Genomic DNA, 13,103 nt, shown 5'->3' with positions numbered 1-13,103 from the left:
TTCGCTTCTGCAGACTAAACAAACCCAATTCCTTCAGTCTCTCCTCATAGGTCATGTGCTCCAGCCCCTAATCATTTTGGTCACTCCGCTGGACCTTCTCTAATGCATCCACATCCTTTCTATAATGGGGGGCCCAGAACTGGACACAATACTCCAGATGTGGCCTCACCAATGCCGAATAAAGGGGATAATCACTTCTCTAGATCTGCTGACAATGCTCCTCTTAATGCAACCTAATATGCCATTAGCCTTCTTGGCTACAAGGGCACACTTTTGACTCATATCCAGCTTCTCATCCACTGTAATCCCCAGGTCCTTTTCTGCAGAACTGCTACTTAGCCAGTCAGTCCCCAGCCTGTAACAATGCTTGTGATACTTCAATGTACTCAAGAGGAAAATACCAGCCTGATGACCCTGCACAAGTCTCTTCCCTGCTCTGTACCTCAGTTTCCCCATCTTCTTATTTCCCTTTATAAAGCATTTTGAGAATTACTAATGAAAAGTGCTATACAAGAGCTAGATAGTATTATTATATGGCTTACACTGAGATAGTAACAAACAGAAGTGGCATATGCTTCTTGAGAAGGCACCATTTTTTTGTTTTGTGTGTGTTCTGTGTGTAGCACGATGGAGTCCAGCTTCCCATTTGGTGTCTGTACAGCATGTAAATGCAATCAGTGTTCCTTGTAAGCTGTGCACTTGTGTGGCCCGCAGGAGGGTGTCAAATGTCACCCAGCTGAACAGCAGGGCACCCACAGCTAGGTGCTTTGTTTCTACTGATGCCTTGGTGCACATCAAAAACGTATTCCACACATGGATGGAAAAGATTGGAGGGAACATTGCCTGCAACCAAATAAATATACTCATAGTAAAGGCACTATGCATGAGAGATTACTGCCTTATATGCATGGTCAAGACCAAACCTTTCAAATATAGCTATGTATAGAGAAAAGTTGTAATTTATGGCCTTTTCTAACTCTCATTGAAGTCACTAGGACTCTTTCCCTCCACTTCAATGAACACTAGATTAAGCCCTTAGGGGAACCATTTGTACAGGCTGTTTTGTGTAACAACATGATCTCATTATTATGATGCTGTTTTTCCTCTCCCTTTGCCCCTTTGATGCTTGTTTTTGACCCTTGTGAGCTGCATCATATGTCAGTTAATCTTCAGCACAGGACAGCCTTAATTTGTTTCTGCAAAAGGCTTGGCACACTCTCGAGTGCTGAAAAAATAATAAAAATTAAAACTGGTCAACATTTTCTGAATTTGAGAGGGGGAATACAATTGCAAATTGTTTTTTAAATAATTTTTTCCAGAAGTTCCTCTCCCTGGCAATGTAAGTTTGCACTGACATTTTGAAGGAGAGAAAAGCCTCAGGCAGCTTTTTTCCAATGGTTTTAAGTGAAAAAAGTGAATTTGAATTTGCTTTCGGTTATACCAGAACAAGTAACTCCAGTCACGAGAATTAAACCAGTCTAGAACTGGTGAAAGGCAGAGACGAATCCAGCCCAGGATGCTGTATAAAGTTTTAGGTATGGGGTTTAGTATTTTTCATTTAAAGTGTGTGTGTTTGTCTTTCTCATGGGCTTTTTAGTGACTCAAGGAGCCATGTATAAACCAAAAGACCTTTTCTTTTCAGAGTCACACTCTCTTTCACTCTGATCCTCGATGGGGGCAATGCCGTGAGAAAACCAAGTTTAATGTTAGGACCTATCCCATCATGACCAGTGGGGGGAAGGAAGGGCAAGAAATACAAATACTGACATGATCAGACACTGGGAGCCTATCTGGTTGGGTGCGTGGTCCTAGCCTCTTAGGCTATGTCTAGACTGCAAGCCTCTTTCGAAAGAGGCTCTTTTGAAAGAGAGCGTCTAGACTGCACGTTGAACTTTCGAAAAAGCGGCTTGCTTTTTCGAAAGAAAGCATCCAGTGAGTCTGGATGCTCTCTTTCGAAGAAGCCCTATTTACATTCAAGAACGCCTTCTTTCGAAAGAAGAACTTTCGAAAGAAGGCGTTCTTCCTCGTAAATTGAGGTTTACCGCCGTCGAAAGAAAAGCCGCATTCTTTCGATTTAATTTCGAAAGAACGCGGCTTGAGTCTGGACGCAGGTGAAGTTTTTTCGAAAAAAGGCTACTTTTTTCGAAAAAACCCCTGAGTCTGGACACAGCCTTAGTGATACAACTCAGAACCTAAGTGTGTTGACAGAGTTTGTAACTCAAGGGCATATTTGCTGCAAGGCAGACAGAGCAGTACAGTGAAAGTGAGACATGTACTATTCCAAAATTCAGTTTTTATCCCACAGCCTGGGGACAGTCTTATTGACCTTGCACTGAATGTACATCTTCGCCTTCAAAATTCTCCCCCAAATGCATGGTCCTCACTCGGGTGTCAGTCTTAGGCTCTTTGGAAATGCACAGGACAGTTTAACATGTAAGATGTTTGCAACAAAATATTTGTAACTATGTGAAATGGGTTCACTGGAACCCCAAGGCGAGTGATGATCACCTTGTTTGACTTTGTATTACAAACCTAACCCTCAGGTCAGGTTTGCTGAAAGGTTCACTGAGCTTTCCATAATCATGGGCCCACACAGGGCTTTGCACTGTGGTGGACCCAAACAAACCCCTGTATCCCAAGTGAAAAGTCTCAAAGTGGGAGCCATGTTAGTCTGTATCTACAAAAACAACAAGGCTTCCTGTGGCACCATAGGCCAGTCTACATTAGAGCCAGCAACATAAAATATGTAACTGGAGCTGGCTAACCTTAAGCTGAGCTTGGCAGCGTCCCAACAGTGGGAGGCTGGTGTGAGCAACACTTCCAACAGCTTCCTTTACTCCTTGAAAAATGCCAGCAGGGGCATCCTCTGAGTTCGATTTAGCAAGTCTTTACTAGACTCGCTAAATCAAGCTCTGGAAGATCATTTGCGGCAGCAACAATCTTCCTTTTAGTGTAGACAAGGCCTTACAGACTCACAAATTTATTAGAGCATAAGCTTTCATGAATAAAACCCACTTCATCAGATGAATTGGAGTGAAGTTCACAGACCCATGGGTACATATAAGGACAACAGAAAGAGGGTAATTGTGTAAATGAGTGTGGGAATTCTGAGACAGTGTTTGACTCCTCCAACTCCCAGAGTTCCAGCTTCAGGATAGGCAACAGTTTTGCTTCACGTGGGGCTCGCACTTTGATTTTGATTCTTAAACACACGGCACTCCTATTCTGGGTTAGCATTCTGGGTTCTAATCAACTCAGAATCTCCAAGCAAAACTGCTGAGTTCCACCCAGTTGCCCACTGAAATCATGATACCGCCATGAATGTCACATGATTTCAATCAGAGCCAAAAAGTTCACTGCTCTTTTCCAAAGTTCAGGGAACTCGCTGAGACTAAGTCATGGTATAAAGCACTACATCTGAGAGCAAGGGCCAATGATTTCAAAGGGACTACTCAGACAGAAAGTTACTAGTCAATGTAAGCAGGGGGACAGAATCTGCTCATAAATATTTATAGACTTGGAGCAATTTCTTTAACTCACATATCTAATGCAAATGTCATTTCATTGATTAAAGAAAACTGGGACAGAGAAGACTAATATTTGTGTCCATTGGATAAACAATCCCAATTACAATATTAAAATAAAAGCAACTATGTATCTTTCAACCACCACCCACTCTAAGCCAACGTGAATTTTCAACACAAATAAAATCCAACTCCTCCAACTTCCATGAAATAAACACAGATGAGCTCAAGCAGCAGTGCTCAGATTAAAGCAGGTTTTAGGGAGCTCAGATCTGGGCTTTTGGTTCAAGCTCATAAATCAGAGAGTTTAAAAATTGATTTTGAAATCTAGCAAACTTTGAATAAATATTAGCCCAGGCATACGTCACCAAGAAGAGTTCATTCCGGTGAATTGCCTGATTAGTTATGTGAATTTGATTTCCCTTTTTATCTGACGTTGTACAGAATACAAACTAGGGGATTTGGGATACTGGAAAATCTGTGAGGGTTTCAGAGCTTGGGATATATATTCCACATCTTGAATTCATTGTCCCCTGCCCCGCCATCACCCTCCCCAAATCCTACAAGCATGACAGAAATAAATTAGCCAGCAGTACAGGTCACACTTTCCAGGGCACTAAGTTCTGTGCAAAATCAATAGAGAAGACGGGAGTCGCAAAGAGCTGAAGCAGAAGGAATGATGCATTGATGGCTTTACATACTGCAAACAAAGGCACTTGAGAACAACCCTAAACCCTGCTGCCTGGTGCACACAATGCTCATTTAGTCAACCACCTGAACCCTAAGAATACTAGAGAAGCAGTTCAGAAAAGACACCTGTTTTTTCAGAGTCCTTACTTGTCAGTGCAGGGTATTTCACCACTTGTTTTCTGCTAGGGATATGGCCCAGATTCAGACACCTTCAAATTTTGTATGCAGAGGATCAACATTAACAGTGAGTTTTGCAGTGGTTTCCAATGTTCCCTCTATTCCCCCCTCAATGTGCAGAATGATTGTTGTTATGTGCACTGAGGCATGTGTGGATGTGCACCATCAGTAGTAATATATGCTGCTGGCTGTGGGCACTGTGGGAACTCAGCTAATCATATGGGTGGCATTTTAATCTCCCCTGGGTGGCTGCCAAACCACTCAGCTTATAGGGAACAGTGGTAGTTTCCTACCTTTGTAATGGCTAATACAAAGCCCTAGACACCTAAACTTAGTGGGGATCACAGTTCAGAAACACATTTCAAAACTATTTTTGCCATCTATAATGGGCCAAACTCTAATTCTGGATCCAAACACTTCTGAACTTTTCAGGCTCTGGCAAATACAGATTTAAACCTGAATTTAGCAGCTAAACTATACTCCAAGTTTATGCCTCTTTGTCATTGACTCTTTAGTCAAAATCCTTTTACAATGCAGAAACCATTAACAGCAGCCAAAACCTTGTCTTACATTCATTTTTTTCATGTGTTATTTTAAAGCAGATGGGCAACATTGTGAAAACCACCTATGTGGCTTAGGAAACCTTTAAGAGTCATCTTCAAAATGACTTAAGCATTTAAAGCATAAGATGTATGGAAGGGCAATGAGACTTAGGGCCAGATTTACAAATGTCTGTAGGCACCTAAAGATGCAAATAGGAACCTAGTGAGATTTTCAAAAGTTCCTAAAATTGGTCACATTCCCAACTCCCATTGACTCTCAATGGGAGTTAGGGACCTGTTCTGCTTCAGTGTATTATTCTTTGATAAGTAGAACCAAAACTTCTCCCCGTATTGAAAACAACATAACTCTGAATTATGTACTCACATTTATGAAGTCTGTGGACAATACTATAAATGTAATGGCCTTATCTCCCCTGCGACCTGTAAGAATAAACACATTTTTGTCTTAAAATGTCACAAATAAAGCTCTGAACGTTTGTATTCTGGTTGTGGTCATTGCCCCCATCCTATGCCCCAACCCCAGACAGCAATGATGTGGCTATACGTGCAGCCTCATCTCTGTCATGGCAAAGAAGGTGTCTTCAGCTTATACATGCCCCTGGGAGAGAATTCCAATACTGTTGTCTTATCTCTTAATGTGGACAGGTTTTGCATGTCTCTCTCTAAAAAGGCTCCATAGTGCTCCTTGCTCCTGCTAGTCCACAGAGGACTGAGATTGCTAAATTTCATTCTGATTGCTAGCAGCACTTAGAACTATGGCTGGCACTTGGGGACTGATACCACTGGCTCAGGGGTTTCATTTCAGTAACTGAGGGGCTTGGGATACAAATTCTTTCCTCTTTCAGTTAAGCTGGCCTACCAACCAAATGATATAATGGGTATGGCTAGACTGCGGGGGGGAGGGGGAGAGGTTGTGATACCTCTGGTATCCTGAAAAACCTCCACCGCATCCAGAGAACACGTTTGCTCTTCTGCTTTTTTTTGCGGAAGAGCAAACGCGCTCTTTCGGAAGCCACTGTATTCCTCCTTCCATGAGGAAGAAGGGGACTTTCAAAAGAGGGTTTTTTTCCAAAATTTGGTCCAGTATAAATGGGCCAAATTTCGGAAAAGCCTCTTCCGACAAAAGTATCGGAAAAAGATACGCAAAATGCAGACCACATTTTGTGTATCTTTTTCAGATAGATCCTCGCCATCTAGCTGTACCCATAAATGAGTTACAGTGGGGGAAGCCAATAATGTAAGCAAAGTCAGGCCAGGTCTACCCCTAGAGAGCGATCTTCTGAAGTTTGATTTAGCAGGTCTAGTAAGGACCCACTAAATCAACTGCTGACAGATCCCCCGTCGACCCTGGTACTCCACGGGGTCGTGAAGAGTAAGGGAACCTCCCAAAGTGTAGACTTTCAACTTAAAGTACGTCGATTCCAGCTATGCTGTTCTTGTAGCTGGAGCTGTGTATTAAGTTGACTTTCTCCTCCAGAGTAGACCTGGCCTTAGAATAGCTTTGCCTGAACACTTACTAGCTTGAGATGCAGCCCTCATGGGAAATGCTAGGATTTGCAGTAAATGGGCTTCAGTATAGTCAGCTCAATATAACCTTCTAAGCATGCTCCTGATGATGCCGCTTCTGATTCCCAAGTTTTCCCCATGTCCCAGTCATTGCTACCATTTTATTCCTATGGGATGCAGAGGGAGGGCGATGGAAGAAGGCACAGTCATGGGTTTCAGAAGGAGGATGAGGACAGTCAGTATCAATCAAAATCAGGACTAAGGCTAGAAATACAGATGAACCCAAAATGCTTCCTGCTGCCCTGCTCAGGAGTCTTCTGAAGGGTCCTCTGTATAAGGCAGAAGTACAGAGCAAGATTCCACATCCCTTCCTGACTGTGCAGAACAGCCTGTGCATGCAGTGCTACTTTCGATGCCAAAGGAGACGTTGCTCTGCATTTCTGCACCAGACCTTTTCAGAGGGTAGGCAAAGAAGGTTTGCGGAGCCCATTTGTGACAGCTGCTCAAGATCACACCAAATAAACAGAATAAGCAAAGCTATACTGTCTACCCCATGACACTGAGCGCCTCCACCGTATTCACACACGTTTCTAATTGCCTGACAGTATGATGACATTTTCCGATATCTGCTCCATAAGCCTCAATGGTACAAATGGACCTAGCTAGAGATACAGGTGTATTGAGACTGGTTTTCAAAAGTGCCCAAGGTATGACACTTCAAAGGGGCCTGGATTGTCAGAAAGCACTGAGCACTGACCTTGAAATCAGGTCTCTAAAGCATCTGAAGACAGGCGCCCACAATCGTTAGTCACTTCTGAAACTTTAGGACAATTTTGTTTCTGCCCCATCCCACTCCAACCCATAGGGCTGCTCATTCTCAGAGCAAATGTAGCTTGCTGTTTTGGGGTAGCAGAGAACATCCCATTTGTCTGTTTCTCATACTTCCTCCATCACACGTTCACTTCTGATTCGTCTGTGTGGCAGTTTCAAAAGTTTTGCCCCATATTTTAAGCAGGGAGAGTGAGCAGAATCACAGATGGGAATTAGAACAAGGAAACTCATTATAGCACTTCCCCCCACCACCACCCCATTTAAATTGTTCGGCAGTCCCAGACTCACAGCATGAGTGTGAGAGCAGAACAGACAGGGGAGCAACATGCATTGAATACATGTTGGCTATGGACAGCACCGGATATGGGTGAGAGCTTGGGCACTAAAGAAATTACGGTCACATTTTTTTTATTCAGAAGTTTTAAAGTTCATGTGTGGAATAAAAGCACCAGGGTGTTTGTAGTGTGAAAAAAACAAGAGAGAAGAGATAAAAATAAAAATGCTGTGAGGCCAAGTGGATGACAGGTTATTAGCTGACTGGTCCACCCTTGAGGAACTGTGGTAAATGGGAACTGGGCAGTACCCATTAAACAGAATGATGGTCATCTACTATTGGGCTTTCCCTTGGTGGGGATCCAACATTCTAATAGCGCTTTCCCATCTATACCTCCTAAGACACTAACTGTTGCTAAATCTTACGCCTGTAGATGGGTTGCAATCTTCCAAAAATGATTTCTATCTTGCACTAGAGGTGGGGCCAGCATGAATACTTGGATCTAAACTCACTTCAGCGGTGATGGGAAAGAGGGGCTATTTGTGAATGATCCCTATTACTAACATGACCTGAGCAAAATCTCGGGAGCTGAAGAACCTCAAATATAGCAGTGTTGGAAATCCAGATCTGTGTGCATGGTAAGCCTCTCTCCACTCTGCAAATATGAAACAAATGGCCTCATAGAACTTTACAAACAAGGTGACTATGTGATTCTATCCCTTTCTGAAGCACAAAGAGGCAGAAATTACCTGCCCCCAGCAACACAGAAATAGAATCCAGGTGTCCTGTGCCCAATAGATCACACTGACTCCATGTTCCTCTGCAGGTTGGTTGCTAAACCACAGCAGGGGCAGACCTTTTCCTGTCCTTCCAGCCAAACACTTGCTTGAAGCCAACGTGAAGAACGGTGAAAAAAAGAAAGGCTTTAGAGTGTTTCAGATCTGGTCATTTTCACGGTCCTTTTGTTTGGCCACAGATATTCCTTGCCCCTCTTCTCTTCTGCAGGTAGCAGGTGACCCCAATACAAATCAATGAAAGAACCAAAGGGAACAGGCTAGATAATCTCATCATTTCCAGTCTACACTCACCCCTGTTATTGGAAAATAAAACTGCCGATTTACTACTTACAAAGTTGCAGAGTTTTCACTTACAATCACTTAGCAGTAAGACCTGTGCATTTCTATCTCCAAAACAGCACATGCCATTCCTAATCTATCAGTAACCTTCCTTCTGCTTAGCTATGTTTTTCTTTCCTATGAAGAAACAATTCCACACCTAGTTCTACTAGATAACATAAAAAAATAGTTTACAACAAAGTTATTTTACTTCTGCATATACATTTATTTCCAGGATTATCTCAAGAGTTAAAAGGCACTTCCAAAATACTATTTGTATAGTCAGTGTTATATATATTTTCCCCAGTTACTCAATTTAATGTTAATTTTTTGAAGAAAAATCTCCTTTGCAGTACATTTGAAATGAGAAGTTACCAGTAGTTGAAATTGAATGAAAACACAGGAAAGCCATGGGCTAAAAACTCCTTTTTAAAGTCTAATATTTGAGTCTACCTTTATTTAATAAGTCATTTTCTTCCTTGAACACTTGGCTATATTTAGAAAATTCTCCATTAGGCAGTACAACAAGATTGTGCTTTCCGCTCCACAAAAGTTAAAAGTGTTTAAAAATCTCTGTGATGGATACTTTTAAGTAAGCTCTTACACAAAAAAGCTTAAAGTTCTTAAATTATTTCAGAAGGCAAGCGTCCACCATTCCAAGCCTATTTTTTAAAAGTAAAATCTCCTTCTCCCACCTCCTGGCAACAAATCAAAAAATAAATTTCACAGAAAGAACTACAGCCATACATTAATATGCAAAGCATCTACATTCAGATTGGAAATGACTATCTGAACAAGCCACAACATTTGCTTGATAAGATATATTCTTCAAGAAAGTGTCCTCTTTTCAGCTGGGGGGGGGGGGGGACAGAGAGGAATAACCTTTTAAAAACTTTACACGCACAGTATAGAAGCAAAGCACTGAGGTTTTAAATTCTTTTTTAACTGCTAAAGTCAACAGTATCACATTTTCAGAAGTGGAGTTTCCCCCAACAAAGAATAAATACATAAACTTTTGTGGCAACATTTTCATATAAAACAGGTTTATCTGATCAGAAATACTGAACAACAATAAAGCTGCTGATTAGCTTAGAAAATTAACTTTTTTAAAAGTGTGCTTTAATTTAAGTTAAAGTATCTGAGGAGGTGGGGTGGAGTTGGAAACAACATTAAACTATTGCCAAAAGTACTTGGAAAACATAGTTTCTATTCACTCTCTTTACTGACCTAAGAAGAAGTCTTCACTTTACAGGTAGCAAAGTTTCCTCTTCTTTCTCTCTTGCCATGGTGATATTTGCATTCAACAACATTGTATTACTGAGACTGAATTGATCATAAAAGAATACTGTTTCCAATCTTCTGGTTACTACACAGAAGAAAGAAGGAAAAATGCAGTCCAGTCAGGTATTCTTTCCTTGTGAAAAGTAAATCCAGTATTCTGGAACGAGTTCAAACATAGGGCTTGACAGGCAAAGGAGACAAGCTTTTGCACTGAGCATGCTTAGTCCTGCACTGCCTCTGCATGAAACACACTTAATGAACATTACTTCCTTCCCAGTGGTTACTCCTAGTGGAAGTCCACACCCCCTACTCTTTCAGAAGTCAGGAATGCAGCTGCAACCAAAGTCCAGAAAACAGGCTCGATACCCAGACAAGGCCCCACAGATCAATAAACTCAGGTTGTGACCCACAGGTCAGTTTGTCAAAAAGGACACATCAGGGTGATTTTTTTTCTACACTTGGTAGAGTTTGCTTTATGCTTTGGCTAAAGCTGCACTACCCCCGAAGAAAATAAAATGGGATCAGCATTTAAAATTCAGGTTTGGGGAACCCTTTTGGGGTCAGGGGCTGCTGACACACAAAAAAATCAGTCGGGGGTGCACACAAGTGAGAAGCAAAAAATAAAAAAGACAAACCCTCACTGACGTGGCCCCCGACTGAGACGGAGAAAGACCCTCCCCACATCCCCCTCGCACACTAGAACTTAGTGGGGTCCAGGTTTTGTGTGCTCCAGTCCCACAGTAAGCATGGGCTCCTCAATGTTGGGGGGGTACCCTGAGCCTCAGGGGCCAGATCCAAGCAAGTCGGGGGGCCTCATCTGGCCCCAGGCCTGAGGTTCCCCACCCCTGATTTAACACATGATTAAATGCTCTAGTTGTATATGGCAATTTTCTTTAAAATCTATTCCTCCCAAACTCAAAGGGTGTGTCTAGACTACAGGGTTTTGTCGACAAAACTATACCTGCGTCCACACTGCCTTTGAGTTATGTCGACATAACGTCGACAAAACTCAGCAGTTTTGTCGATGTATGTCAACCTCATTCTACGAGGAATAACGCCTTTTATCGACAGAGTTCTGTCGATAGAAGGCATTATTGCATCTACACTGTCCTTTGCGTCCACACTGTTATGTCGACAAAGCGGCTTGCTTTGTCGACAGAACTGGATGTAGTCTAGACGCTCTTTGTCAACAGAAGATTTGTCGACAGTATCTGTCAACAAAACTTCTGTCAACAAAACTCTGTAGTCTAGACATACCCAAACAGAGTTAGAACTGTAGGTTTCCCTATAAATGTCACACAATACACACACACACACACACACACACACCTTGATTTAGTTAAATATTTAGGGCCCAATCCAGCTCCTTTTAAGTCCAGGGGAGTTTGATATTGCCTTCAAAGCAAATGAGACCCATGCCTTAGCACTGGCTAGCACTGCCTACAGCCAGGTCTACACTACGCAAGAAAGTCGACCTAAGGTATGGAATTCCAGCAACAGGAATAGCATAGCTGGAGTTGATGTATCTTAAGTCAAATATCTGCAGCGTCTCCACTGTGGGAAGTGAACAGGAGAAACTCTTCTGTCAACTTCCCTTACTCCTCGCAACCCCATGGATTTCCCAAGTCAATGGAGGAACCATCAGTGGGTCCTTACTAGATTCACTAAATCAAACCCCAGAAGATGTAATGAATATGGACCTGCATTTTAAACCAGACATAGGTCTGAACTAGGGCTGTCAATTAACACGTGTTAACACCTGCGATTAACGCAGAGCACAATTAAGAAGTTAATTTTTTAACACATTAATCGCAGGCATTTCTGCTGTGCTGCCCCTTTGAAACACTGCCAGGGCGTTTCAAAGGGGCAGCACAGTAACGCCTGGGATCAGCTGAAGTCTCCAGCTGACCCCAGACTCTGGGCAGCGCTGCCCCTTTGAAAAGCTGCTGCTGCCTTTCAAAGGGGCAGCACCTAGGATCAGCTGTGCAGCACTGCCCCTTTGAAGTGCCACTCTGGCATTCCCTTGGGACTCCAGCTGATCCTGGGCTCCTGCAGTGCTGCCCCTTTGAAACGCCAGGGCAGCCTTTCAAATGGGCAGCGTTGCATGGAGCCGGGGTCAACTGGGGACTACAGCTGATCCCGGGCTCTATGCAGCACTGCCCCTTTTAAATGCCACAGCAGTGTTTCAAAGGGGCAGTGCAAGCGATTAATCACGATTAAATTTGTTAATCGTGCAATTAATCACAGTTAATTTTTTTAATCACTTGACAGCCCTACTCTGAACCTGAACGTTGTATGGGAATAACTCCAAATTCTGGAAGAGATTGGATCCAGATCTCAGCTCTGTACTGGATTAATCAAAACTCTGGATCCAATAGCCCCGGGAGAATTCTGCATTTGTTGCATTTGGAGCCATAGTAAAATTGTAGAATTCCTCTAGGAGTGATCCAAAAACTTCCTGAACTTTGCAGCTTTGCTCTCATTTGATGAAGTGGGTTTTACCCACAGAAACTCATGTCATGATTTAATATATTTGTTAGTCTCTAAGGTGCTCATTGTTTTTAAAGGTATAGACTAATACAGCTACCCCTCTGAGACTTTTTGCAGCTTAGAGTCAGGATCCTTTTTAACTCTGTTATACTGGGTTTGCCCTAGTTTAGATCAAGTAGGATCTGATCTGAACCTCTTGCTGGGAACGGGAACTAAACTTTAGAAGTTTAGTTCAGAACTCTCTGCACTTCCTACTTTTGTTCATGGTTCTAAGACAAAGATCCATGACAAAGGCAAGTCTTGCTGGATTTGTAGCCCATATAAAAGCAAGAAATACTAACATATGTTGCCAAGAAATGGTAACATGGCTAAGATAAGTATCTACACTTTGCTAACCAATATTAAATGTACAACCAAAGGAGGTTTCCCATGGCTACATTTCCATTTCATACAACAAACCTCGCCTTCACAAGTGACTTGAGGGCAACAAAAGCAGACAAATGCACTGGGTTCTATAACTGGACCATTTCCAACTTTCTTCCCAGCTGTGTATCTCACCCCTCCAGTAGAACTATATGAACTCACTGTGGCCACCCACTATAATAATGCCTTTAAGCCATTGGCATCAAAAGGCGCTAGAAGCCAGGAATAG

At 42.5% G+C, this 13,103-nt stretch overlaps 1 long non-coding RNA gene across 4 annotated transcripts in view; it reads right to left on the bottom strand.

Annotated features, from left to right (window-relative positions):
- LOC102463853 (uncharacterized) overlaps positions 1 to 10,197 on the bottom strand; it is a 106,902-nt gene extending 96,705 nt beyond the window's left edge. For all 4 annotated transcript variants that reach the window (XR_012897708.1, XR_001369009.3, XR_012897707.1 and 1 more), the window contains exons 1-2: positions 9,908 to 10,197; positions 5,319 to 5,374 (exon numbers count right to left, since the gene is read on the bottom strand). This is a non-coding gene — a long non-coding RNA (uncharacterized LOC102463853). The remainder of the gene's footprint in view (positions 1 to 5,318; positions 5,375 to 9,907) is intronic.
- Positions 10,198 to 13,103: the final 2,906 nt, after the last annotated feature.

Source organism: Pelodiscus sinensis, chromosome 26 (genome assembly GCF_049634645.1).
Source record: "Pelodiscus sinensis isolate JC-2024 chromosome 26, ASM4963464v1, whole genome shotgun sequence".
Taxonomy (NCBI): Eukaryota; Metazoa; Chordata; order Testudines; family Trionychidae; genus Pelodiscus; species Pelodiscus sinensis.
This window is presented reverse-complemented; position numbering and strand designations above follow the sequence as displayed.